Source organism: Vigna umbellata, chromosome 1 (genome assembly GCF_029865625.1).
Source record: "Vigna umbellata cultivar VRB3 chromosome 1, Vumbellata_1.0, whole genome shotgun sequence".
Taxonomy (NCBI): domain Eukaryota; kingdom Viridiplantae; phylum Streptophyta; class Magnoliopsida; order Fabales; family Fabaceae; genus Vigna; species Vigna umbellata.
The window spans coordinates 56,376,571-56,391,973 of record NC_142165.1 but is presented as its reverse complement, the minus strand read 5'-3'; positions in this window follow the sequence as shown (position 1 = coordinate 56,391,973).

Below are 15,403 nucleotides of genomic sequence, written 5' to 3'. Positions count from 1 at the left end.
TAAAGAACAGAAATATCTCACTCTTGTATTCTGTGAACAAAATGAAAGGGAAAATATCTTATTACTAATTTTGTCACCATGCAAACTATTTCTACTTATTAGTTTTTTTTTGTTAGTAACTTTAATAGATAAATATGACTGATAATTCCGTCAATATCATGATTGAATATATTTCTTTTCTTTTATGTCATAGTTTCACTCATCAAGTTTTTTCTAATTGCGTTGTCTTATTTTCGTGTACACCCAAAACAAGTGAATCGATATATTGTTCAAAATAAATAATTGCTACATGTAGAGCAAATATATATTTAGATAAAACCACAACATATAAGTTATAATTAACAGTGCATGTTTGTATATGAAGTGCTTGGAATAAACTACAATTGGATAAGATTCTGCATAAACATTTTTATAAAAAATAAATACTTTTCATAAATTAAATTTAGTTTATATATAAGTTAATGGATATAAGTTCCATTGTGTAATTTCATAATTTTTTTTTTTTAACTAGTGCTTAAGTTAATTTTAATTTATAACTTTTTTTCCTTATTTCTATCTAATATTTATCAAAAAAGTATTTAAACAAATTCTTATGAATATATATATATATATATATATATATATATATATATATATATATATATAAAAGTTTGCTTATGTAACATATTAAAATGTCCCAAATTTTAGTTGAAAAAAATATCTTCATATATTATGGATTCTAAGTTTTAAGGTTAAGGGTATTTGAATAATTTCTGATTTTTTTTATTTTAAATTAAAAATAAAAATTATTAAAATATCCTATGGAGTATGCACCTTCAAAAATAGCTTATAACGTCACGTGTTCAACGTCTAACCACTCAATAGCCAACTTTAAAAATAATCAGTGACAATTTTGTAAATAAATGCAATTATTAAACATCGTTTAAAATTATAATTCGACATAAAAGGATATAAAACGTCGAATGACTCAGCGTTAGAAGTCAAAAGGTTAGTGAATTCAATAAAAATTTGAACGGGAGATTGAAAATTCATTCACTTTATCTTAGCGTGCGAGACCCTCTTCTCTGCTCAAACTTTTATCGAACGAAGTTTGACGACCATCATATGTAAACTTTCTTTCATTTGATACAAATGCATGTTAATTAACTACTTTAGGTATGATTTTCGTTTGTTTTCACCGATTATTTTCGTGTTCTTGTCCTTCATAGGTGCATTCTGCTTTCTCTCTCACTGGTGGCAACACTTTATTCCGATGAACGCACTTTTGAAGGTTAGTTTTCGTTTTGAAGAACTTATTTGTTGAACTTGTTTGTTTTTTCTTGTTGAACTTGTTTGTTGTTTTTTTTTTGTTGAACTTGTTTGTTGTTATTGTTGTTTGGTTGAACTTGTTTGTTGTTGTTGTTTTATTGAACTTATTTGTTGTTTGATTGAACTTGTTTGTTGTTTGATTGAACTTGTTTGTTGTTTGTTATTGTTATTTGTTGTTGATCTTATATCACCGTTCATAATTATACTTTTCACGTCTCGTAGAGTTGTAAAAAAGGATTACAATTAATTAAAAAAAAATTGATTAACATCGTATATTGAAGAAATTCGACGTTAAATTAAAGTCGAATTTTTTTAAATTCGAAGTCAATTTAATGTCTCCTGATATGATGTTGTTCTCGAATTCAACGTGAAAGGCCAAAAATATTCGACGGTGTACGCTATTTTTGTACTAGTGCTGCCTCTCTTTACGAATAGGAATTTTTTTGTCAACTAAAATTTAGTAGACTTTAAGAGGTTACATAAGTTAGCAAACCCATATATATATATATATATATATATATATATATATATATCAATGAATAATGGTTCATTTTTCAAGAAGTATACAACTCATTTGTACTAAGTAGATATTGAAACTGTTAAAATAAGTTAGATTACTATTTAAATGTAATAATCAATTTATTTTGTTGGTTAGGGTTAGTTAGGGTTTTTAGTTTTCAGTGTTTCTCCTTTTCCCCCTTTTTCATGAGAACCTTATATATAAGGTTTCTATTTTGTTCCCCAAAGTAACACACAGAAACAATACACAATACATTAAAAGATTTTAGAGTTCTTTTTCTTCTTACCTGGTTGTCGCAACTTGTTCTCAGTGCTTGACTTCTCCATGACCGAACTTCTCTCTCCCGTGACATAGGGCTTCTCAAGCCTTCCTATTTTCTCTTCATACCATTTCCAATATGGTATCAAAGCAGGTTTAATGCTTGCTCTGCTTCCGTTGTGCCAAAGTTCCTTCAATCAGAATTCTTGTTTCATTCTTGGTTCTTTCTTGGTGTGATGGATCACATGGATTAATCAACCAATCATGCCAGTTCCTTTTATCTACATCCCAGGGAGAATCCAATCCTCACTCTTATCTCTCAAGTCTTAAATGAGAAAAATTACTCTTCTTGGAAGAGGAACATGAGAAGAGCTCTCTTTTCCAAAAACAAAATCAAATTCATTGATGGATCAATCAAGAAACCTCAAAGAAGTGATGTTTTATTTGATGCTTAGGAAAAATGTAAGATGATGGTGCTTTCTTGAATCATAAAGACACTTTCTTCACAGATTGCAGAAAGTGTGATATATGTTGAAGATGCCAAAGAGTTATGGGATGAATTAAAGGAAAGATTCTCAAAGGGTGATTATTTCAAGATTTCTAACTTACTTCAAGACATTTACTCAATCAAACAAGGAGAAAGAAATGTAAGCCAATTTTTTACAGATTTGAAGATTCTTTGGGAAGAGTTAGAATCCCTTAGACCCATACCGTGTTGTACCTGTGACATCCATTGTAATTGTGATTTGTCAAAGATCTCTCTCAAATATAGAGAGATAGAGCATGTTATCTAATCTCTAAAGGGGCTGAATGATACTTATAACACTGTGAGAACTCAAATCCTCCTAATGGAGCCCCTTCCCAACATTAGCTGTGTCTTCTCCCTCATCATGCAACAAGAGAGACAAGACATAGGGACCACCAACCAAAATGCTAAAACCCAAAATTCTGATGAATATTGCTGATAAACATAGCCACTGGAAACCAGACCAGACCTAGAGGAACCAAGGACGTGGTGTTGGGTCACGTGAGCAAGGAAGAGAGAGAATGATCGAGGTCGTACCCCAATCAAATTAATATGCAAATAAAGTGCAATATAGACTAGGAAATGACTCCTAGTTCGTCTCTCATGGACCAATTATTCGTTCAGTCATTAGATCAAACACTTGGTGGGGGGTTTACTGAAGAATTTTATGAATGGAAACAAATCAAATTAAAGCACGAATTCGAACACAGATTTAAAAGTTGTTGATCACTAGCTCAATTACATTATTCCTTATCACAGATTTATAACAATTACTCACTCCTTTAACCCCTAATCCAACACAAGTTGATCAATTAAGCGAAGACCCACCATGTTTTCATAAAAGCGAATTAAGCAAACGCTGTGCACACATTCAATCAATTATGCACCATACAGTCCAATCAACTAAGCAAAGATTAAACACTAATTATGCAACTAAGCGTATAACCAATCGCACGTGCAAAATAGATTCAATAGTGAGCCAAGTCAAAGCAGCAAAAACACACTTCTAACTCAGAATTCTCATGGAAACGATGCAATTTCACTAACGACAAACCAAACACACCTAAGCTACCATTAAAGCAAAATTAAAGTAGAAAAACGGAAGTGAATTCATCCTGGAATAACAACAAATGAAATGTAAACGAAGCACAATGGAAAGCGCAATTGAAAGCACAAAGCAACCTCAAAACAACAACATAAAACACTATTCAAATTGGGAAACGAAATAAAAATTGGACAACGAACTTGCAACACCAAAACGAAATGGAAATAGGGAAATGAAACTGAAATCGAAAATGGAAGCAAGAAACGGAAACACAAATGCAATTGAAATTAAAAACCAAAATCCTTCATTAATTGAAAGGAAAAGAGAACAAAAACCTAAAACCCCCAAAGGGAAGGGGGTGGAAAACGTCCCAAGCTTCAAAGACCTAAGAAAAACATGAATGAGGGAGAGAAGAGCTTTCCCAAATATGATTTGGGATTTTAAAAGGCCAAAAGACGAAAATGTCATCTATATGAGCTTCTTACAAAATTGACAAAAAATAGGCCTAAAAGTCAAATCTGGTCTAAAATTAAAGTAATTAAAATTACAAAACGAAATTAAATGATGTGGCAGCCCTCTTGAAGTCCTAATTATAATTTCAAAATTGTCCTACAATTAATAATGAGAATAATTAGATTCATACAATCCAAATTAATTAAAAATATGAATTACTGATCAAATTAAGCCCAATTAGCAAAACTGAGAAAATAATGGACAATTAAGCATTATTTAAATTCGGTACGAAAAAATAAGTGAATAGTACAAAATAATGATTCATCAGAGATGGAGAAATTCCAACTATGGAAAATGATGCTCCTACTGCCACAAAATGAATTGCACTGTGGATGAATGTTATTCTAAGCATGATTACCTACCATGGTACAAAAGGAATGATAGCAATCAGGAAAAAGGGGTGCAGGATGATTGGAATTCGGCCAACATTTGCACAAGTGATTTTGCCTCAGAAGGCATACAATCCACTCAACAGGTCAACACCAATGTTGTCTTCAATTCTTTTGCCCCAAAACAAATGCAAAAACCACTTAGAATGATAGAAAAGGTTGATGATTCCTCACATAAGGTCAACCAAGTGCAGAGAAACACAACAGAGGACAAATAAGGTACCTTTTCTTAGATTATAGACAGTGGGCCACTGATCATGTGACCCATGAGAAAAAAAATGCTTTGTCACCTTTTATAAAATTAAACCCACATTTGTCAAACTTCCAAATAATTCTATTATCACTACTGAACGTGTAAGAACTATTCAATTTTCTTAAGATTTCATTATCTTTAATGTCTTATATATTCTTACATTCTAACATTTTCTTCTGAGATGTTAGAGTGTGCTAGTGTCTGCAAGGATCTCTATTACTTATAGTCTTTTTCCATTCGTGACCAAGATTTTACTCACAAATCTGTTTTCTCTTATGAACGTGTTAATGTAAATTTGTGGCACTATAGATTAGGCCATCCAGGACACAAAATTGTAGAACAAATATGTAAAATTTGTCCTTATGTATAAATGACTTCTGATATTCTTTGTGATACATGTCACTATGCTAAACAACATAAATTTCCATTTCCTAGAAGTACTTCTTTGTTCGCTAAATGTTTTGAAATAATTCATTGTGATATATGGGGCCTATTTCCACTCCTTTTGTTCATGGTCATGAATATTTCCTCATTCTAGTTGATGATTACAACAGGCATACCTAAGCTTTCTTAATGCACAATAAAGGCCAAACTAGAGATTTGTTGCAGAATTTCATTATCAGGATTAAAAATTAGTTTAATAAGACTGTTAAAACTATTAGATCTGACAATTGATATGAATTTAATTGTGTCAATCTTTATGATTATCATGGCATCTATCATGAAAAGAGTTATGTTGAAACTCCTCAACAAATTCTATTGTGGAGCGCAAACATCACACATACTTAACATAACCGTACCTTCTTTTCAATCCAATGTCTAATGCTTATTGGTCGTATGATATCAATCATGCTATATTTCAATAAATAGGATACCTTCCCCTGTTCTTAATGACAAAACTCCCTATGATCTAATGTATGATGCTCCTTCCACTTATCTGAATTTAAAATCCTTTGGGTGTCTATGCTTTGCTTCCACTCTTGAAAGTAATAGAAGTAAACTTGACCTTAGAGCTAGGAAAGGGAGTCCTTCTTGGTTATAAGAATGATGTCAAGGGTTATTTTGTTCTTGACATCAACATTAGAGAACTTTTCATAAGTAGAAATGTCATCTTCTATGAAGATATTTTTCCTTATAAAGACCAGCAAAACAATAGAGAAGCTAACAATACGAAGAAAGACAAAACTGTTTCTTAATGACCTTCTATGCAGCTACAATTCCATTGATATTGAGGGACTAGTTGAAAGGGGCACTAATGACTAGAGGCAATCTGAGTTGATTGATACTAACAATAACAACAACAACAACTCTGCTAAAAGTGAAGAAAATCACACTCACAGAAGATCCATCAAAGTTAGAAGGACTCCCAGGGTACCTAAATGACTACATATATCAAGTTAATAAATAATTTCAAGACTCCTTACCCCATTTTTGATATGTTGTCTTATATTTCTTTGTTTGAGAAACATTTAAAATACGCTATGGCCATCACTGCCAACAATGAACTCTACTCCTATGATGAGGCCAAAACCACACATGAGTGGGCAAATGCTATACAGAAAGAAATCAAGACTTTACATGATAATAATACTTGGTATCTAACACAATTACCTCATGGAAAAACTCCTATCGGGTGTAGATGGGTGTACAAGAGCAAATACAAAGTTGATGGCACATAAGGCTCGTTTAGTAGCCAAAGGTTATACCCAACAAAAGGAATAAATCATCTAGATACCTTCTCCCCAGTTGCTAAGCTCACTACTATAGATTTAACAACTCTTCTTGTCTATGTAGATGACATCATTATAGCAGGGAATTCGATCAAAAAGATCAATCGCATAAAGGTCCTATTGCATAATAGGTTTCAAATCAAGAATCTAGGAGAACTTAAGAACTTCCTAAGCTTTGAAGTGGACAGATCTAAGAAGGGTTTTCATCTTTCTCAAAGGAAATATGCTCTAGACATCCTTGAAGAAATAAGAATGCTAGGATGCAAACCCTGTTCTATACCCTTTCTAAGTGATACAAACTCAGAAAGTTACTTGGACAATCCTAACTCCTATCGAAGGTTAATAGGGAAGTTGCTTTATCTCACTAATGCTAGACTTGAATTATGTTTCTCTATTAATTTGTTAAGCCACTTTATGCAATTATCCACTAACTAGCACTATCAGGTTGTGTAGCATATCCTTAGGTACATCAAGTCCAACCCTTCAAAGGGACTCTTCTTTACTATTGATTCACAAGTGCAAATATAATCCTTCAATGGCTCAGATTGGGAAACCTGCCATAACACTATAAGATCTACTACGGGTTTTTGCATCTTTGTTGGTTCATCTCTTATCTCAAGGAAATCCAAGAAGCAAAGCACTATTTCCAAATCTTCCACCGAAGCATAATACCGTTTCTTAGCTGCTATTGTGTTTGAGGTACACTAGATCCATTATCTTCTTCAAGACCTTCATCTTAAGGCTGCTAGCACTCCTGCTCTATATTGTGACAACAAGTTTACTAGGCATATAGCTCATAACCAGAGCTTCCATGAAAGGACGGAACATATAAATTAGATTGCCATGTTGTACGTGAGAAGATCCAAGCTAATGTCTTGCATCTTCTCCCTGTTCGCTCAGATGAAAAGTTAGTTGACATTTTTAGTAAGTTCCCATGTCGTTCCCAAGCTTGGATTAGTGAGTATACACCATCCAGCTTGAGAAGAGACTATTGAAACTGTTAGAATCACTTAGTAGAGATGTTCAAGTAAATTTTAACTTGAGTCAATCTAACTCATCACATATTTAAGTTAAATTAGGTTAAACAAAAAATTGACTTGTCACTCAATTTGTTTATTATAATTATTTTACAATTTGTTATTATAATTATTTATGGATTTTAATTATGTAGATTGATAGTTTGATATTTTAAAATATTAGAAATTTGTTCAATAATGTTTAAATATTTTGAATGATTAATTTATTTGTTTATCAAATTTCGTATAATTTTTAACTAATATTTTTATAATAATGTTTGGTGAAATGTGTTATTGTTGTGCAAAATGAATCGAGTCAATTCACTATGATATAATTATACTACAATAACTATATGTAATAAATAAATAAAATAAATAAATAAAAAAAAAGTGAGTCAATTCCACAAACCAGTGATGGGTCTTAATTGAGTTACAAATTTTAAGTTCATTGAATTTAGTCAACTTTAGCTGAAGATATGAGTTGGACTAATTTACTTTGACACTTGTAGTAATAGGAATAAAATAGACGAGGGTTATTCCCTCCACCACCACAAGTTGCTACTTACACCTCCTTATTCTCAATTTGTCCTGCATATCAACGAATATGAGAGATATATTTGGCCTTCAACGGATCTTGACATCCGTTAACGAAAATCAAGATTCATTTGATCTTTGAACAATTTTCTTTTATACAGAACAAATTTTAAACAAATTAAATAATTATAATTAAATTAATAAATAATTCAAAATCTAAAATTATATACTACTCATAAAAATTTATACAAAAAAATAAAATTAACAAACTAAAACCAAAAATAAAATAAGAGAAGCCAAACGCAAAACGCAAAGACATATGCGAGATTCGTTGGGCCTTCAACAAATCTTGATATCCATCGACGGAAATCAAGATCCGTTGAAAGCCAAAGGGATCTCTCATATCTGTTCAGGCTTCGCGTTTGGCTTTTTCTATGTTTTTCAAACAACAACACACAAATACCAGCATTTTTAGGGTGAAATCAACCATAAACCACACTCTTCTTCGCGAACCAACCATCTCTGGAGTCAACTTAGTGATAATGAAAGCATAAAAAGTGGAGGAGGAAACGAAAATCACAAATAAGAGAAGTATTAGGAGGAGAGGAAGAAGAGAGTGAAAGGAAAAAAATAAAATTTCTGTGAGGGTGTGGGGGTGTGAGGCCGTGACAGTGAAAAAGGGAAATAGGAAGAGAGGAAGAAAAGAAGTTTTTGTGGTGCAGGGCTGTAAGGGTTGCGACAAGGAAGAGTGAAAGGGAGTGGGATTAGATTAGGGTTTTCTATGATGTGGGGGTGTGGAGGCTGCTGCAGTGAAGAGTGAAAGGGAGTAGAATTAGATTAGAGTTTTAGATTAAAATAGATAAAAGTAAAAAATAAATATTTAAATAAGGTGAGTTTTGGAAATAAAAAAAGTTGAGAAGGTGTAGGGAGCAACCTATAGTGATGGACAAGCTAGCTCGCTAACTTATCCAAAACAAGCACAACTATTTGTGGGCAGTTGCTCTCTCCACCACCACCGAATGCTCCCTGCACCACCCCATACCAATTTTGCCTTCTCTAAAACGGATGTCAACATCCGTTTCACCTTCAACGAATGTTGACATCCGTCCGTTCACATATTTTATATTTTAATTATTTGTTTTTATTTAAAAAGAAAAAGAAAATCTTCAACGGATGTGGCGACATCCGTTTTAATAAAAATTTTAAAACTATTTTGATTATTATTTAAATAATAATATATAAATTAAATTAATAATAATTATTTTATTAAATAAAATAAAATTAATTCATAAGTAATTAAGTAATAATTTTAAATTAATTAAATAATATTTATATTAATTAAAAATATAATAAATTAAAAACTAAAAATTTAAAATATTCATAAGTATTTTAATTATTATTTAAAAAATAATACATAAATTAAATTAATAATAATTATTTTATTAAATAAAATAAAATTAATTTATAAATAATTAAGTAATAATTTTAAAAAAATTAATAATATTTATATATTAATTTAAAAACTTAAAAAAACTAAAAACTTAAAAAAAAAAAAAAACTAAATGGATGTGGCACATCCGTTGAAGAATTTTTTCTTCAACGGATGTCGATATCCGTTCAAAAAAAAATGAGGAGGTGTAGGATATTTTAAAATATAAAGGATAGTTTTGGAATTTAAAAAAAGTGTGGTGATGCAGGGAGCAATGTGTGGTGGTGTAGGAGTAACCCTCCTATTGTGCTCATCATCTACTCTACTAAATTAAGAGACCAAAAGCGACAAGCTAGCCCACTAACCTTTTTTTTAAAATTAAAACTATAATTTAAATATTAACACTTTCAAATTAAGTTTTAATTATTAATTATAATAAAATAATTTAACATATAAATGTAATAGTTATTTTATTTAATAAAAAATATTAATTAATTAATTAATTAATTAATTAAAAGATGTTATAATGGCGAACCATTACCCATATTTAACATGTTTATAGTAGGTCGGCCAGAAAAAAACGGATTGGATTTCTCCCTTTTACTATGCTATTTTATAGACACTTATTGTATAGCTCCGTATTTTTTACATTTATGAGAAGATTTAGCATATTCGATACAATTTTTAAACATAATTGGCCAATAATTTGTATCTTAAAGTTTTTCAGATTTTCAATTATTAAGTATTATTGGTTAAATAGATTACTGTTTTCAAATACAGTAATCAAGTTAGGTTATGTGTTAGGTTAGCTTTCTGTTTTCAGTTATTTTCCCTTCCCCTTCATAACTCTATAAATAGAGTTTTTCCCTTAACATTCAACTCTGTAAGAACGTACAATACTCAAGCAATAATATTAGACATTCTTTTCTTCTAAAGAGCTAACAGAGATCTCTTTCACTAACCTTTAAACCGTGCCTTTCCTCTTCTTCTTTTCGGTCTTCTCTCCCATCGTCTCCGGTGAAGACAACTGCTTGCTCCGACGACCGGTTTCCATGGAAGCCCTAGAACCTTCCTTTCATTCACGAGATGCGTCCCACGTTGCCAGCCACCTACCATCTGATTGCGAGGGATCTTCTAACGCAAGTGAGTTTTGCGTTTTGGTATTAGTGGGTGCGTTTTGGGTTGAAGCCATTGGGCCGCTCTTTACAAGTCTGACCCATTCTCTTTATGGTATCAAGCAGAAACCATACCCACCTCATTTCCGCTGCCCAGTTTTGTTCTTTGATGATTCTTGCATAGTTTCTTGCATATTTCTTGTTTCCTTCTACCATGGATACCACAGACCATCTGCCAGTCCTTTCTACTTACACCCAGGGAGAATCCAGGATTAACCCTCATCTCTCAAGTCCTGGGTGAGAATAATTACTCCTCTTGGAGCATAAGCATGAGAAGAGCACTCCTATCCAAAAACAAGATCAAATTTATGATGGGTCTATCAAGAAACCCAAGAAAATGAAGCTTTGTTTGATGCATGGGAAAGATGCAACATGATGGTACTCTCGTGGATTATAAAAACACTTTCTCCAGAAATTGCAGAAAGTGTAATATACGTTGAAGAAGCTAAAGAATTGTGGGAAGAGCTAAAGGAGAGATTTTCTAAAGGTGATTATTTTAAAATCTCTGATCTTCTCCAAGACATTCATTCAATCAAACAAGGGGAAAGAACTGTTAATCAATTCTTTACTGACTTAAAAATCCTCTGGGAAGAATTGGAATATCTTAGACCCATACCAAACTGTACCTGCGAAATACCTTGCAGCTGTGAACTCTCAAAAACTTCTCTAAAATACAGAGAAGTAGAGCACGTTATATGTTTTTTAAAAGGGTTAAATGACACTTATAATACTGTCCGGACCCAGATTCTGTTGATGGAACCTTTGCCAAACATCAATCGTGTTTTCTCTCTCATTATGCAACAAGAGAGACAAGAAAGGTCTGAATCTGGCACTGCAAGCCATAATCACTACTGAAACCAGTAGAGTCATAGCCAATGTTGCTAACAAGAACAGCAGTTGGAAACCAGACCAGACCTGGAAAAATCAAGGTCGTGGTGTTGGGTCACATGGTCTGGGAAGAGGCAGAGGAAAGAATCCTAATTACGGGAAACAGTGCTCTTACTGCAACAAGATGAATCACACTGTGGATGAGTGCTACTCCAAGCATGGTTTTCCACCTTGGTACAAAAAGAATGACAACAATCCAGAGAAGAGAAGTGGCTGGAATTCTACTAATGTCTGCCAAAGCAGTTCTGGACCAGATATACTCATCAGGGAGACCCAGCACTACTTTCAACAAACTCACCCCAGACCAGATTGAAAAACTCCTAAAAATGATTGAGAAAGCTGATGAACCTACACATAAGATCAATCAGATGCAGAGGAATGACAAGGAGGACAAACCAGGTACTCTCTCTTGGATTATTGACACTGGGGCCACTGATCATGTGACCCATGAGAAAAGGAATTTTGTTACCTTCTATAAGATTAAACCCATTACTGTTAAATTGCCTAATAATTCTGTTATCACTGCCAAACATGCAGGAACTGTTCAATTTTCTAGAACTTTGTGATTTTTAATGTGTTTATATCCCTGATTTTTCTTTCAACTTAATCTCTGTTCAAAGTCTTATAAAAGACTTGAATTGTAGCCTAATTTTTTCTTCTGAGGTTTGTTAGATAAGGGAGAATTCTACATTGAAGATGATTGGGTGTGCTAACTCTTACAAGGGTCTCTACTACTTACAAATTTCCAAATTCTGATCAGGACCTTGTTCCAAAATCTGTTTTTTCTTTTAAACATGTTGATGTAAATCTATGGCACTATAGACTAGGCCATCCTGGACACAAGGCTGTCAAACGATTTGTGAACATTTTCCCTATGTCAAAATGAATGCTGATACAGTTTGTGATGTTTGCCACTATGCTAAGCAACATAAATTGTTTCCCTATAAGCAATTCTCTATCTACTGAATGTTTTGAGATGATTCACTGTGATATATGGGGTCCTTATTCTATTTCTTCTGTTCATGGACATAAATACTTTCTTACTATTGTTGATGATTATAGCCGACATACATGGATTTTTTTGATGAACAATAAGGGCCAAACTAGAGACTTATTACAGAATTTTATTGTTAAGATTAAGAATCAGTTTGGTAAAATTATTAAACTGTTAGAACTGATAATGGACCTGAGTTCAACTGTGTCAACTTCTATAACTTGCATGGTATTAGTCATCAAACTAGTTGTGTTGAGACCCCTAAGCAGAATTCAGTTGTTGAACGTAAGCACCAACACATTTTAAATGTCACCCGTAGCCTTATGTTCCAATCCAGTATACCTAATGCCTATTGGTCCTATGCTGTTAGCCATGCTGTCTACCTAATAAACAGATTGCCTACTCCCATTCTTAACAACAAAACCCCTCATGATCGTATCTACGATGTTCCCCCCACTTATTTAGATTTAAAAACTTTTGGATGCCTCTGTTTTGCTTCCACCCTTGCAGCTGGCAGGAGCAAACTTGACCCAAGAGCAAGGAAAGGAATTTTCCTTGGATACAAAAGTGGAGTCAAGGGTTATATTGTCCTTGACATCAACACTAGAGAGCTGTTTATAAGTAGGAACGTTATTTTTATGAAGATTTTTTCCTTGGAAGAATCAGCAGAACAACACAGAGTGGATGGTGAAGAAGCTGACAGAATTACCTTTCTCAATGATTCCTTAGGCAATTCTGCCTCTAATAATGATGAAAGGTTTGCAGAAGAAGAAATACAGCATGACATTGTCGAAGAGAATAGCATTGATAATGAGATTGATAACGATGAAGGGGATCACGGATACAGGAGATCTGACAGGATCAGAAAGCCTCCAAGATATCTAGATGACTACATCCACCAGGTTAATCAATCCTTGTCTGTGAAAAATAAGTTTACAACCCCTTACCCCATTTCTGATCTATTATGTTGTGATTCTCTGACAGAAAAGCATTCAAGATATACCATGGCTATCACTGCTAACAGTGAGCCCCACTCTTACAATGAGGCCAAAGATGTAAGTGAATGGGCAGAGGCAATGCACCAGGAAATAAAAGCCTTGCAGGATAACAACACGTGGTTTCTAACACAGCTTCCTCAAGGGAAAACTGCCATTGGGTGCAGATGGGTATACAAGATTAAATACAGGGCTGATGGCACCATAGAAAGGTACAAGGCCCGCCTAGTTGCTAAGGGTTACACCCAGCAAGAAGGGATAGATTATTTAGACACCTTCTCTCCCGTTGCCAAGCTAACTACCGTTAGATTACTAATTGCGCTAGCAGCTTCTAAAAACTGGTTTTTACATCAACTGGATGTGAATAATGCCTTCCTGCATGGAGACTTAAATGAGGAAGTCTACATGGAGCCACCTCCTGGTCTTAATATTCAAAGGAAGGCCAAGTCTGCAAACTCACTAAGTCATTATATGGCCTAAAGCAAGCTAGTAGACAATGGTTTGAAAAGTTGTCCACTTTTCTTACCTCTGTTAGCTATATACAGTCAAAAGTGATCATTCTCTCTTTATCAAAGGGACACCTACTGGTTTCACAGCCCTACTTGTTTATGTTGATGACATCATATTAGCAGGGAATTCTATGACAGAAATCAATCACATAAAGAGCCTTTTGCATAACAGGTTCCAAGTAAAGGATCTAGGAGAACTCAAATATTTCCTAGGATTGGAGGTGGCAAGGTCCCAGAAAGGAATTCATTTGTCTCAAAGAAAATATGCCTTAGACATACTTGAGGAGACGGGAATGCAGAGTTGCAAGCCCTGTTCAACCCCTTTTTTGAGTGACACGAGCACCCTATACAAAACTGACAGCTATTTGAAAGATCCAACCTCATACCGAAGATTAATAGGGAAGTTGCTCTATCTCACTAACACTAGACCTGATTTGTGTTTCTCTATTAATTTATTGAGTCAATTTATGCAATCTCCAACTGACTACCATTATCGGGCTATTCAACATGTTCTTAGGTACATAAGTCTAAACCCTCAGAAGGACTATTATTCCCAGCTGATTCTCCCATACAGCTAAAGGCCTTCAGTGATTCAGATTGGGCAACTGCCCCAACAGTAGGAGGTCCACTACAGGTTTTTGCGTCTTCCTGGGTCATCACTCATCTCTTGGAAATCAAAAAAACAGAGCACTGTTTCCAGATCCTCCACTGAGGCTGAATATCGTGCTTTGGCAGCCACTACTTGTGAGCTACATGGATACACTATCTCTTAGAGGACTTACAGATCAAGGAAGCTGGGATCCAGCCCTATACTGTGACAACAAATCTGCCCGACATATAGCTCATAATCAGAGCTTTCACGAAAGAACCAAGCATATAGAGCTGACTGCCATGTTGTTCGTGAAAAGGTGCAAGCTAATCTTTACATCTTCTCCCCATTCGCTCAGATGAACAACTAGCGGACATATTTACCAAGTTTCCTCACCGTGTTCGGTTCAAATCTATTGTTCCCAAGCTTGGACTGGCAACTATACACCATCCAGCTTGAGGGGAGGCTATTAAGTATTATTGGTTAAATAGATTACTGTTTTCAAACAGTAATCAAGTTAGGTTACTGTTAGGTTAGCTTTCTGTTTTCAGTTATTTTCCCTACCCTTCATAACTCTATAAATAGAGTTTTCCCCTTAACATTCAACTCTCTAAGAACGTACAATACTCAAGCAATAATATTAGACATTCTTTTCTTCTAAAGAGCTAACAGAGATCTCTTTCACTAACCTTTAAACCGTGCCTTTCCTCTTCTTCTTTTCGGTCTTCTCTC